Source organism: Magallana gigas, chromosome 1 (genome assembly GCF_963853765.1).
Source record: "Magallana gigas chromosome 1, xbMagGiga1.1, whole genome shotgun sequence".
Taxonomy (NCBI): domain Eukaryota; kingdom Metazoa; phylum Mollusca; class Bivalvia; order Ostreida; family Ostreidae; genus Magallana; species Magallana gigas.
Window position 1 is genome coordinate 26955553 of NC_088853.1, and position 19935 is coordinate 26975487.

General features: G+C 31.8%; 3 long non-coding RNA genes across 5 annotated transcripts in view; 2 read left to right on the forward strand and 1 right to left on the reverse strand.

Annotated features, from left to right (window-relative positions):
* Positions 1-11585, forward strand: part of LOC136273610 (uncharacterized) — a 72064-nt gene extending 60479 nt beyond the window's left edge. The window contains exon 3 of the long non-coding RNA XR_010711782.1: positions 10769-11585. This is a non-coding gene — a long non-coding RNA (uncharacterized lncRNA). The remainder of the gene's footprint in view (positions 1-10768) is intronic.
* LOC136269847 (uncharacterized) lies at positions 1283-6136 on the reverse strand. The gene is made up of 2 exons (XR_010707417.1): positions 5853-6136; positions 1283-1574 (listed from the first exon to the last, which is right to left on the reverse strand). It is a non-coding gene; the product is annotated as an uncharacterized lncRNA (long non-coding RNA).
* A 2227-nt stretch (positions 11586-13812) lies between the features above and the next one.
* On the forward strand, positions 13813-18771 carry LOC117691630 (uncharacterized). Of its 3 annotated transcripts, XR_010707421.1 has the most exons (5): positions 13813-14064; positions 14206-14444; positions 17388-17504; positions 17648-17904; positions 17965-18771. It is a non-coding gene; the product is annotated as an uncharacterized lncRNA (long non-coding RNA). The 3 variants fall into 3 exon arrangements; XR_010707420.1 differs by lacking the exon at positions 13813-14064 and having other exon boundaries at positions 14076-14448; XR_010707419.1 differs by lacking the exon at positions 13813-14064 and having other exon boundaries at positions 14077-14444.
* The last annotated feature ends 1164 nt before the right edge of the window (positions 18772-19935 follow it).

The following is a 19935-nucleotide window of genomic DNA, read 5'->3' on the forward strand; positions in this document are numbered from 1 at the left end:
AAAATTACCGTAGGTTACATATGTTTAATTTTTAATATTGAAAAACAATGAAAAACTAAAACAAGAGGCAAATGGGCCACATCGCTCACCTGAGGAACAATAGGTATGATAAAATCAGCTTAATGGAGTCACAATGCAAACTACCTGGACAATGTACAATAATACATGTAGATCCTGTATAAATAAAATCCATTTTCCCCCCTAAATATTCTTATGTTTATAATCATTAGTTCCTTTTCTAAAAGGATGATTTTATATTGATTTTATAGTCATATCGCATGTTGAGTATTGCAGTTCTCAAAAAGATCCTTAACAATAGTTTATATATGGGATATAAACCTACATCAAACTCTGAACCTTCTTGTGAGGCCAAAGAACTGTCCTGGGGCCAAAGTCTTAACAATTATAAAGAATCATCTGGCTGAATAGTTTCTGAGAAGAAGATTTTTAAATATTTACTCTATATATTCCTATGTTAAACTTTGACCCCCCCCCCCCCACCCATTGTGGCCCAAACCTATCCCCGAGGTCAAGATTTTCACAATTTTGTATCTACACTACCTGAGGATGCTTCCACATAAGTTTCAGCTTTCCTGGCTTATTAGTTTCTGAGAAAAAGATTTTTAAAGATTTTCTCTATATATTCCTATGTAAAAATCAATTCCCCCATTGTGACCCCACCATACCACCTGGGACTATAATTTGAACAAACTTGAATCTACACTACCTGAGGATGCTTCCACTTTAATTTGTGCTTTTCTGGCCTAATAGTTTTTGAGAAGAAGATTTTCAAAGATTTTCTCTATATATTCCTATGTAAAACTTGATTTGATTTGAACATATTTTATTGTATACATACAAGTTCTGACAACTTACTAGGTCTTTACCATGTAAAAGCTGAAACTATGTAAAACTTGACCCCCCTCTTATGGCCCCTCCCTACCCCTGGGGACCATGATTTGAATAAAGAATCTACACTACCTGAGGATGCCTCCACACAAGTTAAAGCTTTTCAGGCCGAGAAGATTTTTGAAAAATACCAACAAATTTTCAATAATTCTCAATTATCTCCCCTTTAAAGAGGGCGTGGCCCTTCATTTGAACAAACTTGAATCCCTTTCACCTAGTGGTGGTGCTTAGTGCCAAATTTGGTTGAAATCTGCCCAGTGGTTCTTGAAAAAAAGATGAAAATATGAAAAGTTTACAACAACAACAAATTGTGATCAGAAAAGCTCACTTGAGCCTTTGGCTCAGGTAAGCTAAAAACAAAATAAAAGAAACATAATTGCATACTTTTATTGAAAAACAAATTTTCACAGCTAACAATTGTAAATTACTTTAAACAGCCATAATTTTGTTTGTTATAATTTTTTATCAAACACAAACCACAACAAGGCATGATGCTTTCTTAAAGTTGCATTACAGTAACTGTATGTTCATGAATTATCCGATTTAATTTTTACTGGTAAATAGTCTGTAGAACACATTAAGGAATATGCATGTGGGTAGAGATGACAGGTTAACCTCAAGAGCTGAAAAGAATCAACAGGTAAAAACCATGTGGCCACCAATAGCTGAAATTAAAAAAATCAATAAGCTGTGTTAATACATGTACCGGTACTAATAATAGCTGTGTTTACATTAACATATGCATAGTATTTCTGAAAAAAAAATACACTGACCATGCCGTGTTATTAGTATGACATATCTCGATACGTGACATTAGATGGCACAGGACAGTTTTGTTGATACGTTTCATTGTAGCCTGGGGACGTGTGTCTTCGGAACCCTGTAACTAGAATTTCCTCAGTTCCCATTCAGCACAAATACCTTTAAGGTCAGACGACACGTTCCTCGAGAATCTTTTTTGTTTCTCCTTGTTATAGAGAGTTCCAATAAAAAATATTGATTTTATAATTATTTTAAAAATGATTAGTTCAAATCTCCGCTCCGGCCGAGACAGAGTTCCTATAGAGTGAATTTTGCTGTGCTGTATATGTATTTATTTTTATATCAGCTTTTCAAGTGTATTTTCAAGATTATATAGGAAATTGCATACTCTAGTATTTTGCAGAAATGCCTAGTAAGGTACCCTAATTTTTTGCAAGAAAGCTTGTCAAAATAGTAGTAAACCATCAACAAATTCCTGGAAAAAGTTATATAAAATTGAGGAACGTGTCGTCTGACCTTAATTCACTTTTTATAAGGCCAAACACCAATTTTTGAAGAAAATTACTAGTCAAAACCTGTAAAATTTTCTACATACTGGTTTTTATGAGATTTTGACCCTTCCATATTTTGCTAATTTTTCATGATTTTTCAGCTTTTTAGACCTCCCCCAGCCAATTCCCTGCAAAGGGTTGACCTTACGTACCATGTGCATGTTGCACCATCACATGTCAGAAACTTATCGGTGTATAGTTTATAATGCCCCATCCACCTACTTTTCGTGTTATTTACCCTCCCGTCTGTAACTTGCATTTTCACTGTCTTAAGTCAACACAACAGTCATAGCCGCAGGTTTCACATTTTACTTCTGAATCTCATGTACCTAACATATGGGGCCTACATATTGAATATCAATTTCAACAAGAGACATCCCTCTAAGTAATGATAATCATTAAAAATCATTTCATGAATTTTAGCAACACTCATAAGCCTTTAAGTACAGCAACTCTCAATTTTACAAAAATATTGACGGGTACTTTATCCGAAACTGTCCCTTGCTACCTTTAACTTACACTAACATTCTCCGAAAAGTCATCTTGTCTTAAACTTACAAAGCTTATGCTATTTTGAGAAAAAGTATACCTCATTTTGTCAATTCCATTAAGGATTAAGAAAAATATGGCCATTTAAGTGAACCCAGCATTTCCACTTTCCTCTATTTAACAAAGATTCATTGGGCTCTCCATAAATAAAGCATCTTTACCTCATCTTATAGAGGTCAACTATTTTTAACCTCCCTAAATAAGAAACCTTATTCAAACCTACATACATATACATGATATTATCATGACAAAAGCATCACATCACTTAGAAATACCCTTACATGTATACCCTCCCCCTATTTTTTGATTTCCTAAGAAGCATTAGTTTGAACACTTTCACCTTAATATTATGAAACTTGTGGCAATTCCCTTAAGTCATTTCTCACACATATTTAAAAACAACCATCACTGATATTGAAAATTGATCTTTTCTTGGTTAAAGGATGTAATGTAACATTTTTTTTCACAAAAAGACATGCCGCCATACATGTGATTTCTTGTTTTCATGAAACAGTAAGCTTATAATCATATTTAGTGAATATCTTATTTATTTTTGTTTCTAGTCTTCTTTTAACTTTGCTAAAATAGTAAGACCTACCAGTGTGATGTCTGCTCTTAATTAAAATGAAATTCAAACACAACCGGGTACCTGGGGACGGATGAGAATTCCATGATAAATGTTCAAATTTTACATGTTTTCCTGCATTTTTGATGCATATATACAATAAAAGGGTAAACATTTGTTGTTTCTTGATCATTTCGAGAGTAATTATTATAGCAGACGTTATTTCAAGGTCAAATGTACATTTACATATCCAACATGTAATGGTAATGGAGACAATTGGAAAGGGGGGGGGGGCATGGCTTTTTGAATTCTGTAAATATATCTAAAATATCACTTTTGGAAAGGAAGGAGCAAAAACTTGAATTTTTTGACATATTGTATACTTTGATAACTGCATTTGTCTACATGTGAATTTTATTTGAAAGAAAAATATGCTGTTTTAAAAAAATTGAGTTATATAAGTCAGGTTGCTTAATGTTATTTCATGAAATCAGACAGCAAAATTGCTGCAAATTTATAATTTAAATAATTCAATTGATCAAAACTCTTTTACTGTGCAGTATTAATTCTTATCTCGGTAATTAACTTAAGCCTATTAATTGTCATCAGGATAGGAAATACCTACTTTCTAAGCCAATTTACTCTAGTGGTGGTCATTCTACACATTTAAAAGGCATTTACTTCCCGTGTATATTATAGCTAATAAATCATGTAATGACATATACAATGTATAACCAACAAAATCATCCATTTTCCCAAAATAGACTACTTTTGGTACAAAATCCACTCAAAATTACAGTTAAATGAGAAATCTGAAAATACCATGTAGTCTTGAAACTTACACTAACATTCTCTGAAAAGTCATCTTGTCTTAAACTTACAAAGCTTATGCTATTCTGAGAAAAAGTATACCTCATTATGCCAATTCCATTAAGGATTAAGAAAAATATGGCCATTTAAGTGAACCCAGCATTTCCACTTTCTTCTATTTAACACAGATTTATAGGGCTCTCCATAAATAAAGCATCTTTACCTAATCTTTCAGAGGTCAACTGTTGTTCAACCTCCCTAAATAAGAAACCTTATTCAAAACTACATACATATACATGATATTATCATGACAAAAGCATCACATCACTTAGAAATACCCTTACATGTATACCATCCCCCTATTTTTTGATTTTCCTAAGAAGCATTAGTTTGAACACTTTAACCAAATATTATGAAATTTAAATGCTTCTATTCTGATCAATTGAATTTTTAACCAGCGTGAAATTAAAACCATCACAATTGATACTTTAGTAAAAATCATGAAAATTTAACACGGTGGAATTAAAACGACTTACAGTATTTCATCCGAACAGTATAATTTTCTGCTATACCATTTTTTTAAAATGAATTCTACTGGGTTTTTTTTTTTTGTAAATAAATTTAGCGATTTTTTTCTCTTTTCTTATTAATGACAGGTTTTAAATACAATATTATGTTTAGTATGTATAAAATTCCATAAACAATTTTACAAAGCTTTGGATTTTAGTTGTACAATGAAAAAATGAGGGATTGCATGATAATACATGCTCATTTTGAAATTTAAAGCATTGTTGATTTCTTTTCCTAGATAGAGATATGCACAAAATGATGTTGCTCTGTGATGCTTTGCCAAGATTAAAAGCATGAGAGAGAGAGAGAGAGAGAGAGAGAGATCTGAGGCACATGTAGTAAAAATTATTACATACATTTGTCTTACTGTAAAAACTGTTTACAATGTAGATGTGTTCTGCATGTAAAGTTTACCTAAAATGAATCAATAAAATTCAATATACCAATATATAAAAGATAAACTAATCTAAAAAAATTTACAATGTTCTGTGAAATAATCAAATCTTGAAAAGAATGTTTTATAGATATCAGGGAACATTAACCTAAAATCTGAACTTTAAGTTCTTTTCATCTTGCACTCTGATTTACATGCTCTTTCACAGGCGATAATCATATATAACGGCGAGCCAGACAAAACTTCTAATTTTAATTAGACTGAATATTTACCATGTCAAATATATTTATTTAATTAAGCACAAGCCTGTCTGAGTTCTTTAATTCATTAATTAAGTGGAGGTAATATGGTAAAGATCTGCTATTTTCAAATATTTAGGGTAAAGTTATCATCATGCAAACATGCACTCTAATTACAACATTCTACTCTTGTGTGCCTTTGGACCCCCACCTCTTTTAATTGCACTGTTTTACAGTGTGTGGTGTGTTGTTCAATACAAAATAAGACATACATATACATAATAATAAATAGAAATTCAAACGAGTAGTGTGCAAAACATACACGTGAAAATACATTGGACAGATAATATCCCGAGATTTCTCTGACTCAAATGCCCGCTTTTATATTGTTACGCACGTCAAAAGCGGAGGTTAGAGTCAGAGGAATGTCGGATTAGATTGAAAAGTGCACAAACACTTTGAAAAGAAAAAGTCAATACGACATATCCTGTATTGAAACATACCTTTATAATCTGTCATGCGTTAGTTGAGCTGAAATTTCCACTATCGCCGTCTTGCAGGCCATTCTTCTGACACACCGCTATCAGCTGTTGTTCGCAGTCAAAACATGGCGAGTTGACATGGTGAATCGTACGATAATTATTTCGATTAAAACTAATCAGACTAATAAAAACTAACAACGTAATTATCGACCGAATTAACGAAATTGTTTCAATAAACACTCTGATTAACTATATAAAAAAGGAGTTCGGTTTTATGACCTGTACGAAATCTTTTCAGCAGGAGTTACTTTACTTAGGTGTGAATTTTGCACTATTTTTTAAACCAAGAACGAGGAATCAACATTTCCGGAAAAATCAATATTTAAACCCCGATATCTTCGCAATGCAGTATCCGATTTTAAAACGAATTGAAGTTTTGTATTTAGCTTTGCAAACTATACAGTATGCTTTTAATTTTATGTTTTTTATAAAGTTTTATGATCAGTACGAATTGTTACAGTAGAAGTTACTTTCAGTGTAAATTTTGCACTATTTTTGAAACCAAGAACGCGGCATCAAAATTTCCGGGAAAATCAGTTTTTAAACCCCGATATCTCTGTAATGCATCCTCCAAATTTTAAACGGTTTTCAGCATTAGACTCAGCTTAAAAAGCTCTACAAAATACGTACACGTTTTTTGTTTGATCAGAAAATTCATTTTTTCAAAAAATTTGATTCGCTTCCAGTTTCGACCGCAAGTGACAGATTTTTATTATTTAGCTTCATTACAGAGGTAAATTGACCAAATCATAACCATTGAAAATTTCAAGCCTCTATCCTAAAGCGTTTTTGAGAAAAGTCCCGGACAAAATGACTTTTTTAAAATTCTAAAAATGACGTCACGCCAAAACGGAAGTGACGTTCTCTTTAAAACTTTAACATCTTTGAGGGACGATAACTTGCTAAAATCTCTGGAAGTTTTATTGAAATCGGTTGAAAACTTTTTGAGTTATGAAGCAAAAAAGGAGTCAGAAAAAAAAGAAAAAGTATAATAATAATAAAAAGAAACCGAAGAAAAACAAAAGGGTCTTCCGTTGGAAAACGGAAGACCCTAAAAAGAAACCGAAGAATAACAAGAGGGTCTTCCGTTGAAAACGGAAGACCCTAAAAAGAAACCATAGAATAACAAGAGGGTCTTCCGTTGAAAACGGAAGACCCTAAAAAGAAACCGAAGAATAACAAGAGGGTCTTCCGTTGAAAACGGAAGACCCTAATAAAAAGAAACCGAAGAATAACAAGAGGGTCTTCCGTTGAAAACGGAAGACCCTAATAATAATAGAAAGAAACAGTAGAAAAACAAGAGGGTCTTCCGTTGGAAACGGAAGACCCTAATAAGGAAAAGAAACAATAGAATAACAAGAGGGTCTTCCGTCGGAAACGGAAGACCCTAAAAATAATAATGAAGAATTTCCAACAGAATCAGTACAAGGTCTTCCGTTGGAAACTGAAGACCTTAATGATTATTTTTCTCGCATTATTTTACATTAAAAAACCATGTCTGACAACTTTCTGTCACGACGTTCAAAAGATTACTTTCGGTTTATCCATCCGCGTGCTTCAAATAGTGCAAGTCAAAATAAGAGCACCCGACAGTTTCATTAATAAAAATTTGATAAATTGTAATGAACTAAGCAAAACAATTTCTTGATGAATAATCTCAATCAATCATTTTGCTTTTCCATATAGCAGAAAACGTTTGTTTACGTTTTAAAACGGCGTAGTACATGTAATACACAGTGTAAGACAGAAAAATCTCACACTGCTGTCTCACACTGGACAAACCGATCTCACACTGGTGATAATACGAGAAAATATTATCTTAATCGTAAATCAGTATTTTGTTATGCTGTAAAAGAGACCGTTATATCGGAATCAATACCGTGTTCGTTTAAGTTTCCAGCATACGTTTGTCTTTTCATGAATACACATTATGCTTTATATGACGGCTGTGTATTATAGAAAAATGGAGTTTAATTACTATGCATTGGAACCATTTTATTAACACATCTCTAAGTTGTTAAGCAATTCAAAATGTCTTCGTGACAGTAAGACAGTCAGGCGTTAAAATGAACATGCACTTGCCTTGTCTTCTAGGCAAGCAGCTCTGTTATCGATCGGTGACCTGAGTAACGAGACTGTTGATAGTCTTGTTTTATCAACTTGTTTGCGAATAGCTTGCCTCAACTTGGAAACTGTTCATACGAAGAGCATGCCTTTGGCTATCGAATTATTTGAGAGACAAAAACACCTTATGCAGGTGATGAAAGTATATTGCTACATAAGAAAGGAAAGTTTACTTGTAAAAGTTGAAGTTATTGAAGTTGCGTTTATCATAAAGTTTCGTTTTTTAGGTTTCCATCAATGTCCATTTCCTGTTAAAAAGAAACAAATATGAAACAGATGACGCAGACTTAGTGGTATATTTTATTTCAAGTTCACTCGGATATATCGAGTCAATTATGTATTGAAATAACAATTGTTAATGCGTCGTTGATCTACCTGAACGTTGAAGTAATGGCCACAGCGAGTGATATAGTTTCTAGTTCTTTTCTCACTTCTGCTTCATTGAAAACAGTCATTAAATACGAGATTTTAATATTCACCTGATGCTTTTTGCCCACTCTGACAAGGTATAAAGGTCCTCTTTTGCAGATTTTGCCCATAGCTTTGCGTAATCTTCAACATGATATGTACAAAATTACGACGCCATGTGAAGGATATATGCTCTCTAAATTTTGACCCTTTCATAATAAGTGATCTTAGGTCTTCGTTGTTAACTAAGTTAAAATCACATCATGTCCGAGAGGACTATAGTATTAGGGTGAAGAAAAACATAAACACTTTGGAGGATTATCTTTCAGATGTTCGATATTAAGATCTTGTAAAGTTGGTTTGTTATTGATGAGGTGGACTTGCACACGTGCACGTTGACGTGCACACCCCACGCAAATAGACCAAACAACTAAATGGATTCTGCAAATTCTGACTATAAATTATGAAAACGTCAAATTAAATACTACGGATGGAATTGGAGTTTATTTCTTTACAACTTTGTCTCAATAATGCATTATAAATTTTTATTTCGTTACACGTTATTGACAAAAACCTTTACAAGCATCCGCCTCTCTTTTTATAGGGACCAATCCCTTTTTCTGTACACCATTGAGGTTTTGTAAGACCCAGAACTTTTCGAAAAAATCTTATATCAAATAATTATCAGATAGAAAACTGTAGAGGAAAATACGTGAAATTTCTATCCTTTTTTTAACCTTTGTTTCAACACATATGCCACTCTTTTTATCTGCGTTTAAATTACAAATAAAATGTGTCCTGCACCACTTCAAAGTATCTGCTTCCAAACCAGCCCATCTTTAGGACTCTGCCAGTTATGGTTAAAGCTAAACCCATCTGACAAAATCAGTCGTTAATTCTTACTAAAAGGGGAATAATTCAAAACCGGAAAGGGATTTTCATCAAGTAAAGTATGAAACGACAACATCACGTGGCATGTTTTCAGACCTGATATATTTTTTTTTAAATCGGTTAACAAACAAGCGATATATTAAGGATTAAAATGGCGTTCAGAAGAAATAAGAATTCTGAAAAGTTTTCAAAGTAGTGGTAGCCTTCCGCTCGGCAGCGAAAGACTTTAATAACATTAAGAATACAAAATTATAAAGTTTTTTGGTGTTTTTATCGAAAATTACTTGTGTATTTATCATCACCAGAACCTGTACAACAATAACAGCCTTTCACAAAATAAAATGATAGTTAACTAGATATACAGGTCTTTTGTCAAGTTTCAACACTCAATGGTCAATATATGTCAAGGACATCCATTTGCGAGATCGACCCTTTTTTATAATGAAAATCTGAACACCTTGTAAGCTAAATTTATTATTTTTTCAGATATTTAGAAAAGAACTTTGACCCTTGCGCATTCTTTATGAAGCTTGTTCATTTATCTTGATACCTTTGAAAAAGGTCTCTTTTTGAATATTTTTTTTTACTGTCCAAAGTCCAAACAAAATATATTTGAGTCTCTACATAAATAAGACAATCAGATTAGAAGCCAGCTTTGTAACTTCCCTATGAGAGTCATATTGATAGTTTTGAAGCATTTTTGTTATTAAATTTGGCATTACTTTTAAGTGATAAACATTTTTAAAAAAATTTTTTTAATACCAAATAATGAGTATCAAGATTTTTGTCCCATTAGACTTAAATATTTATAATGTCGTCATTTTCATAACTTAAACACTTTTAAAAAATGAAAATAATAATTTTTGATAAAAATTTATAACAAATGTCTGATCGTTTTTCAGATATTTAGAAAATAACATTGGACCCTTTAACATTCTTACCTTTTGTGGTCTAGCATAAATCTTTCATATCTTAAAATATATATCGGCATTTGCAAGATTATGACAAATTGTTCTTTTGTCATAATAAAACTGATTTTTATAACCAAGTGATTTTTGTCGATAAAACACAAAAAATCCTTTGTTTATAATTTTGTATTCGTAACTTTATTTATGCTATGAATGCTTTTCGTAAGTTCTATGGTCAGTACAACGACGTTGTCATCAAAAACTATCTTCCACGGAGTCGCATGCTGTCTGTATTTTCATTTTAATTGTTAGACCATAATTAATCACCTAATTGTCAACGAACTTTTCCGGGGTTTTTCCGATTACAACAAAGAACACACGGCGAGTGTGACCGGTCAGCAGAGGATGCTTACTCCTCCTAGGCACCTGATCCTATCTCTATCTTTTGAGAGTGCCGTGCCGCTCTGCTTTGAATTTGTATTTCGTTTTATGGATTTTTGAAATTGGTTGACAGTTTGTTATTGTCGTTTTTCATTGTATTTGTAGAAGGCTCTGATTCTGATGATGAACATGACCAACAACACAAAAAACGGCGGTCTAAAACTGCAAAGGGGACCAAGCCAACGACATCAAAGCATCAAACACAATCCACCAGAAAAGAGTCTTCCGATTATGATTCCGGTATGAAAAAAGAGCCAACATTTCCTGATAAAGATAAAGAATCAAGTTCAAGTACAACCGATGAAGCCAATACAGAAAACGTTAAATACGTGTACAGAATGTTACGTCCCGGCGAACCATTCTCAAATGGTATATATCCAAAAGATATCACTTCAAAAAAGAGCATACTTGAACATGTCCTTCATGGAAGTCATTACAGTCATAAAACAAAATTCATTTCCTGTTGTAAAACAATGAAAGGTATAAAAAGTATATATGAAAACCATCGTCTAGACTACCATGATCGTGATATTGTGAAAATCAATGTACAAAAGCTTAATCTTGAGGAAGTAAATGTCATAGATCTTACAACCTCTACAGGCATTCAACATCTTGAAAGTAGTTTTAAAGCTCAGGATTATGCCAGAATGTATGAGGAAATTATTCTGGAGCCAACAAACTGCATTCCAGGCGACTGTATTGAAAAAGTAGCAACTGTTAGAAACCGTCAAATTTTTTACGAAACTCCTTGATATTTGTTTTTTTTACTAAAAAAAGAAGGTGTAAAATTGTTTACATTTCTGAAACAGTATATTGCCTTACACATGATTTTAAATTGAATTAAATATGAAGCATTATTTTTTCAATCATGTTTGTGATACTTTGCTTGTTCTGTTGATTGGCTAATAAAGTTATCTTTTTCTGTAATAAGCAATTGTCAATATATAGCACTTAACTGGGAAAGTGGGCATATGTTTTAAGATGAACACACATACATGTCAAGATCAAGAAAAATAACGTAGTCGAGTTACTAGAGTTTGAATTTCAATGAGTGTAACTTTAACTGCATTTCAACCTGCTTTATCATGGTGCAATGTATCACCCGGGTTTCATGTTGGCATAAAAAAAAACCTAATGCTAAATGGTTATCATAAGTCAACCTAAGTAACCTATTCCATGCTCGGGTGTTATCTAATTACCCATACTTAATATTTTGACAGGCGTTTGTTTTTTCACCTAAATTTCTTGTTAAACTATACGCTTCCTTGTGCGGTATTTCCTCAAAAAGGAAAACATTTTCGCCAACAATTGTATAGCGGTAAGGTATGAAGTGATGTATCATAATCATTTCTCATCCAAAAAAGAAATTATAGAAATAAAAAAAAATCAATGCAAGCAATTTCGTCATCAATGTTTAAACCAACGTAATACAGCGTAATTTATAAAAAAAAAAAGCGTCGCCGACTTTTGTTATTAGTTTTGGTCTACGTTTTGATTTTTAAATATTTGAAAAAGAATATTTGGTAACAAAGATTTATTGTTTCGCGGGATTACATGTATATTCGATTCCATATGCTTCCTTTACACCCCTGCTCAAGATATGTCAGTGTCAATTGAAATGCCTGAATGATACGGACTCCCTGGATGCTTTGTAAAAGTAATAGTATACTGAAATAGAACAATTCTGCATGAAGATGGAATCCGATGTTTTTATTAGCATTATAAATAATTATGGCAATTTCACTGTACTATGTGAGAGTTAAGATCAATTGAATGTGATAATATCAATTGATTACCATACATTGTAATCGATTTTAATGACGTTTTGGGGGGCTTTGATTAATCAGAAACAAAATCATTGGATGATTGTCAAGATTACCTGCTATGAAAATATCAGAAAAAAGTGATCGAGGAAAGATATTAAAGCAATGAACAGTTTTACTAAAAGCTTAAGTTATGTTGCTAGGTCAATCAGTCCACAAAACATTATCTAAAAGATATAATATGCCATTAAATTTTATTTTATTCATTTTAAACTCTACCATTGACTGTTTCAATTAATGTCCCGAATTTGCAACGAAACAAACTAGTAATATAAATTCAAATTGTAACCGGTGATTTGGTACAAAGAAAAAATATGAATATTTCTCTTTATTAATTTGCTTTTAATTATCTTAAATTACGGACGCATGTTTATCAAAAAATACATATGATAACTGTCATTGGTCAGTCCTTTATTATACTATTTCTCAGTAAAGTTAAAGGTTCATTAAGGTAGTCCATCCATAACTGAGTTGAATTTAACATTTTTAAATGATATGAACTATATTGAATATCTATTTTAGGATTATTATAAGGCCGACATAAACCAAACTAAAGAATATGTAACTATGCAGTTTTTCAACGGAAAACCCTTCTGTTATTCTACTGTTTCTTATTATTATTTTTTTTTATCCGCAAATTTTGTGTAGGCCATTTCTCGTACATTTGTTGTCTGATTGTTATGAAACTTTCAGGGTATGTAGACAATGTTAAGGTCTAGAGACGTTATTTTCAAATTTTTAAAATTCACTTCCGGTTATGAGTTATTGCCCTTTAATTGAAAATTGGGGGGTCTTTTGTCCAGAGTTGATCTCGGGAACTACAGATGATAGATGCATGAAATTTGGCGAAATTGTCGGTAACATTTTATAGTTTTGCTGGCATGAAAATTGTGGTAATTTCTTATTTAGTTTTTGAGCTATTTGTCGCCAAAGTTTAAGATTTTTTCGGGGCTGAAATTTTGTTGCTTTTTTGTATTATAACTTTTAACCAAAAAATATTTTGTTAAAATACATAATATAAAAGTTGTTTAGAATAACAAGAGCTTTCATTTAAAATTAAGAAAAAAGGGCTGGCCCTTATAATTAGGGGTCAGCAGTCCATAAACGTTTTTTTCTGATAGCTAAAAAAATTATCATTTAATGAAAAAAAAAATAACTAGATTACTTTTAATAAATTAAATTTTGTCATTTGGTATGAAATTAAACAAGCTCTGTGCTATATTTATTTGTAATTTCATAAAACAAATATATGCGAGAATCGTACATGAACGAGTTAATTGTCTAACGTGCGAGTACCCATTATTGCCGAACGATAAACCTTTTTTATATATCACTCTCTTAATATAAGCTGTCATGTGAAAATTTCTATGCAAATTTCTGCATTGTTCATTTATATAACTTGAGTGGAGTTTTTTATTTTAAAGCCATCTAAAACGACTTACTTTTGACTAAAAATAAACCCTGCCCATGACCTTCGATAAACAGGAAGTCGAGTACCCATAATTGCCGCTTATATCTTTTCGTCATTATTCAGTAATTAGCGGCAAATAAGCCAAAAATTTTAAAGGATCTCACAATGTCAGACAATTGAAAGATTTTAAAATAAGAATTTATTTCATCAATGCAGTTTTAAAGAATTTTACGTAATATATTTTTTCAATGTCTCTGCGACCGCATGCGCAGAAAATAACAACAAACAGGAAAACATGTGCTTTACAGGACTTGCGACATATGGATCGCTGCAGGCGCCGTCCCGGTATGACAATGAATGTCGAACCATTTGCAAGGTTATGGCAAATACTGGTATACCAACAGTCACAATTTTCGCGCGAAATCCAGCTGTTAAAAAAGTTTTTTCCGCCGTACTAATTGTTGCATGGGGGCACTTTGCTGGGACATGGACATGACAGGAGGAATACAATGTGGTGTCAACTAATACATTGACTTTAGCAATAATGGTAGGTGGGTAGATTAGTCAATATCATTTGGATACTTTGATAAACAGATATTTCATTGGAATTGATATTTTTGATAATGTGCAACCCCCCCCCACCACCCCACCCCCCCCCATATACACGAGTAACACAGAGCAATAGAAATACTAAAATACATTTATAATTTACCTGGAGAAGACGGGTGCAAAGTTAAACATTGATTTAGATGTAAATCACTTTATTATGCTACTAATCATACATTAAAGCTGACATGAATTCATAAAAGCATTTGGTCGCCATATTAGTTTCGATCGCTCCTCTACTGCCACTGGGGTATATATACCGGTTGAGAAAGTTACGGTCGGTTGCTTTTCGATCGAGGCATTCACGTTGCACGGACTTCTAAATGCATGAACTACACATTGTACATATAGTAAAATGTAATAATAAAGAAAACAACAATCAATGAAATACAAAGTATATTTATTCTTTGAAAGGATGTCCAAGGTATCTGTATTATTTTGCACAGACAGTGCTGCCTTACTTCGCATGCAAATCGAACACGTGTGTCGTTCATACAGAGTGCATAACGTCTGCATCTTATTGAAAACCCTGGCGACACTACATCCAACACAGTAGCTTAATGATAGTAAATCCAAGAAAGTAACAACGTTTCTATCTGTTCCTACAAAAACTCCCCGTTTATAAAATCCATGCGATAATTGACATTGCTCGATCTACCACAGTGTGTGGTTGCGCATGTGCGATGTTATAACATACACAGGAAAACGGTCTACAATTATCGAAGAATTTCTGAAGTTTCTGCGCCTGGATTTCAATCTGTCTTGTTTCGTCGTTTATTGGATATATGTTGCCAGTGAAGTGGTTGTCATATTATTATGGTTCAAAACGCGTTTTTACAAGTCTTTTCGTCCAAGGTAACGTGTTCGGGTGTATGAAATTCCTGAATGCGGTAAAGCATGACGAGGGCTCTCGGCCTTATATAGGGGGTGTGTAGCGATGAGCAGAACAATAGAAATCGACAACTAATATGGCGGTAGTCGGAGATAAAAGGGAAGTAATGCGTATTCATGATTTCATGTCAGCTTTAAAGAAGAACTAGTAAACTGAATCAGGAGAACCCATGCATGCATGTACTTGGAATAAGTGTTAAGTGTCCTATAATAGAAGTCATATTGGGTATGAATTCTTTTAGAGAATCAATACCCTGGAAAAATTGTGTCAAAAGTTATATTGAACATGACCGAGAAAAGAAATCTAGCATGCCGTAATGACATATAGTTAATTATGTTTTATAGTATGTCCCAAGTTATTGCTTCCATCAATTTTTGATGATTTTTTATAAAAATACACATACCTGTGAAAGAAATACAATTGAAATCGATGAAAGGGAATATATCCAAGATATCTTCATTGAACAATTATCCCTTTTCACTCATAAAATTTCACAGGAACTAAAACAATTTTCTTACGGAGATTTATAATGGGAAATGTTTACATCTTTTATCCATTCGGAATACTCTCGGAATACATCGTGCAATTTTTTATTCTAATTAATGGCTGATGCAATGCAAAATCTCCGTAGACTTTCAATTGTTTGTTGTGTATTGAGACCTGAAGCGGTAGAGGGGGCGTTTCAAAACAGATAATCTGGACATTTTTTAATTAGTGGATGAACGCAGTTTGAGCTCAAAGGTATTTACTATTATTGAAATATCAAGCAAAAAGTGGTGGAAGCAAACACTCGGGACAGAGTATACCTATTATAAAGCTATATTATTCCATGTGGGGCAAACACTGGCATCAGTCTGTAGTCCATAAATTTAAAAATGAGAAAATATTTGGTCCATATATGTTTTTGAGTGTTTGAAAATGGGAAAACTTTTCAGTTTAATGCAAATTATCAATCTGTTCCTGTTCAAAAGATTTTGAAATAAAACATGGTCTCATAAGTTCCATTTCTAATAGGGCCTATAAAAAAAAATGTGTGTTTAGGGTAACACTGATGAAAAAACTACGTTAGGTAGGTAGAGATTTTTTTTAATTTCATCATATTTTTTTTCTGCATGAATTCTAAGAATGTTTGTTTTTGTCATATTGAAAAACAGTTTTTTTTTATTAGAAATAACATTAAATTCACAATCGGATAAAATCAGACGTCTAAAAATGGTAGGATCGGGGCATTTTTGTAGGTTAGGTCGGGTTACCCTAAACACACAACTTTTTTTTTAGGCTTTGTGTGCAAGTAACATGCAATAAAAGTTAAAAAAAAAAAATCATCACAGATGGATGTTTATGTAAAGCTAAGTCAAAAGCTCATATAAGATGAATCAAAAAATCCTAAACCACACTTTTTTCATCATTTTGAAGTCAAATGCATGCTTAAATTTCATATCTTGAAGAAATATAAAAATCGGACTTAATATTGTCAATCATGAATGATACTGTCTTTCTATTAATGAAAATCAATGTGCATGCCTATTATAACAATTACTAACAGTGATTCCAAAGCGATTGATATTTGGGCTTGGTTGGATATGCAAAGAGGGCTTTTCAAGTCTCAACCTCTAGCTTTCATGTTTAGACATTTCCAGTTAAGATTACACAGATACTTGCAATCAGATTCAATGTAAAGAATTTAGATTTTCTATTTTTTTTTCTCAGAGGACTGCATGATGAAAATTAGAGAAAAAAATGAGTTTGACAAGATATCTTAGATATATAAGACTCTGCTGGACCAGGTTGTTATCCTAGAAGATGACCAAAAGTACTCATATTTTACTAGAAGTTCTGTCCTTCTGATTGTCAGATTGGTTTACTTTATGAGAAAATGTATTAAATTTAAAACTTTAGATTATCTGTGTTGAAAAAACAATGTTTTACTATAATGGTGTCTTGTGTCAGTTGAGTGTAGCAAAATATATGCATGTTTTTGCCTACTTTTAGCTAGCACTTCAATCACCTCAGAGATGTGGTATGGAATTTGTTTGCCAATTGCCAAAGTTATTACCATAAGTTAACAAAGATGCAAAGCTTATATAGAGAAGTGAAAAGGGAATGCATGTAAGTAAAATGATTTGTTCCATCAACTAAAAATGATTAATTTTATTTAGACTTTCATGACAGAAAATCAACTTTGGTCAAAAGTACCTGTATATGTTTTTGAGTGTGGAATATTTACAAGCATGCTATGTTATGTGTTTCAGGTAAATTTCAAGAACATTTCCCCACTCTATATTCATTATCAGATGACCAAGTTTCTCCTGGCTTACCCAAGACATATAGGCAAGAAACAGAAATTCTTTTTTTAAATTTAAAAAAGCAGGAATTTATCCAAATTAAGAGTAAGATGGCTCTCATGGATGCCTATGATAATTAACAGCTGTTTATAAATTTATTGAAAAAATTGTAAATACATTTGTAATTTGTACTTAGATAATACAGATGACTGTACATTGATATGGTAAGCTTGATTCTAAAAAAAAATACTGTACATTGTACATCTGTTGTAAATTTTAAAAAGGAATTACATGTAACAATTATAAAAGAATTTTTAAGCAGATGATGGTAAATACTTCAGATTTTCAGTTACTTCTTTCATTATTCAAAAAAATATTTTTGTAGAGAATAGCAGAATGTTGTAAATGTTGAAAATGAATTCGTAAATATTTGAATTGTAATTTAGATTTTTTCCATGTATTTGTCAATTGAGTAAATTTATGTTGCCATTTGCAAATTACCTGTGTGCTAGTTTTATTTTTTTTTTCAAAGTTAAACTGTTATGGTCTATATCAAATTTGGTTGGACATTTTTGTAACTTCCACTTGGAAAAGTATTTTCATTTGGAATGTAGGTAAACTTGTTTTTATATATTTGCCATGATAGATGTTGGCAATTTAAAGCAATATGAGCTGCAATTTTCATGTTGAAATTTTTTTTCAAGAAAATGTTATTTTGAACTAAAATGACAAAAAATATCATGGTCTTAAAATTTCTGTTAGCTCTGTTTTTGTGGGAAAAGCCATTAAGAAGCCTTAATTGGAGCAAAATTGAATTATTGTCATCCTGTACAAAAAATTGATCTGCTATATATATATGTTCCCTTATAAGGGAAATCTTTCTCCTGACAAAAATTATTGATTTTTTTCAATTTTATCATAAAAGTTTAATTTACCGGCAGACTTATCATACTAGCAGGTTTTTGCAGCAAAATAAATTTCTAAAAAATACAGCCCATATTGCTTTAAATGCAAGTGTATGATTTTGGAAATTTTATAAATCTTATATGTTTTTTCTTTCAATTAAAAGTCCTATAGCTTACACAAATTAATTACATGTTGTTTTCTTTTAAGAATTAGATTACTTATTGAAATGCTTTGTTTTATATAACATTTACAAATTTGACACAGTTTGGGTAAACTAGGTATTAAATGATTTTTTTTTCCTCAAAAGTTGCCTGAATGTCAGATAGAAATTTGATCTGTAATCAACTGGATTTGTAAGTGAATATATGCTATGGTTATTTATAAAAATATCTTCAGTCTAGGTAGTAGGTACTGATTCTTTATATGGCATTGGTCATGAAATGACAAAGAAACAATATGTGTATTATTTTTAAATGTGCCAAAACCTGCCTGCCTTTTTGGCTTTTTTCAATAGGTTCACAGTTGGATTAAGGGAGTTATTTACTCAGGGTTTGAGTTCTCAAATTCCGATTGTTAGAAAGTTCAATGTAATGAGTAAAATTTGTTCTAAACACAAAAAGTATTTATAAAATGAAATATTAGTGACAAAACATTCAATAGTTTTACTTCATTATGAAATTAGGCTAAAAAAAAATTGACTTTTAGCAAAACAGAGGAAATTCGGACTAAATTTTGCAGATTTTGTTTTCTGCTATAAGTTTTTTGGCAGTAGTCTAATATTAAAAGTTAGGATTTTATATTTAAGTGTATGTAATTTTGCATATTTTCCGTTGGTTTTACCTCACTTATTCATTAAAATAATCTTATGGCACGTATAATAAAAATATTGAAAAATGCTTAAAAACAATAAAAGACACCATATCTCAAAATTTTGATCATTGACCTCATATAAATTTTATGCCAACAGAATAAGGTCAATATAAGTAGTTCAATACCATAAATGTTTTTGTATTATCATCATTCAATTTTTTGTAAAATTGAATCAAAAATGGGTAGGGATTTGAAAACTGATAGAGGAAATTCGGACTGAATTATTTTTAAAATTGATGCTGAAATCTTAATGTTGTGTACTTATTTAGTGCCACTACCATTTATAAAATGTATCTTATTTTTAAAAGTGTGTAATTATTTGTAATATTTTTATAATTAAGAAATCTCAATCGTAGTGTAAAATTTTAAGGGATTTTTCTTGATTTTTCAATAAATATTCATTGGCCATTAACTCAAAAAGTAGGTCATTGACCTACTTTCCTGAAAGTGAAAAATAACAATACAAGCAAAGGTCTATA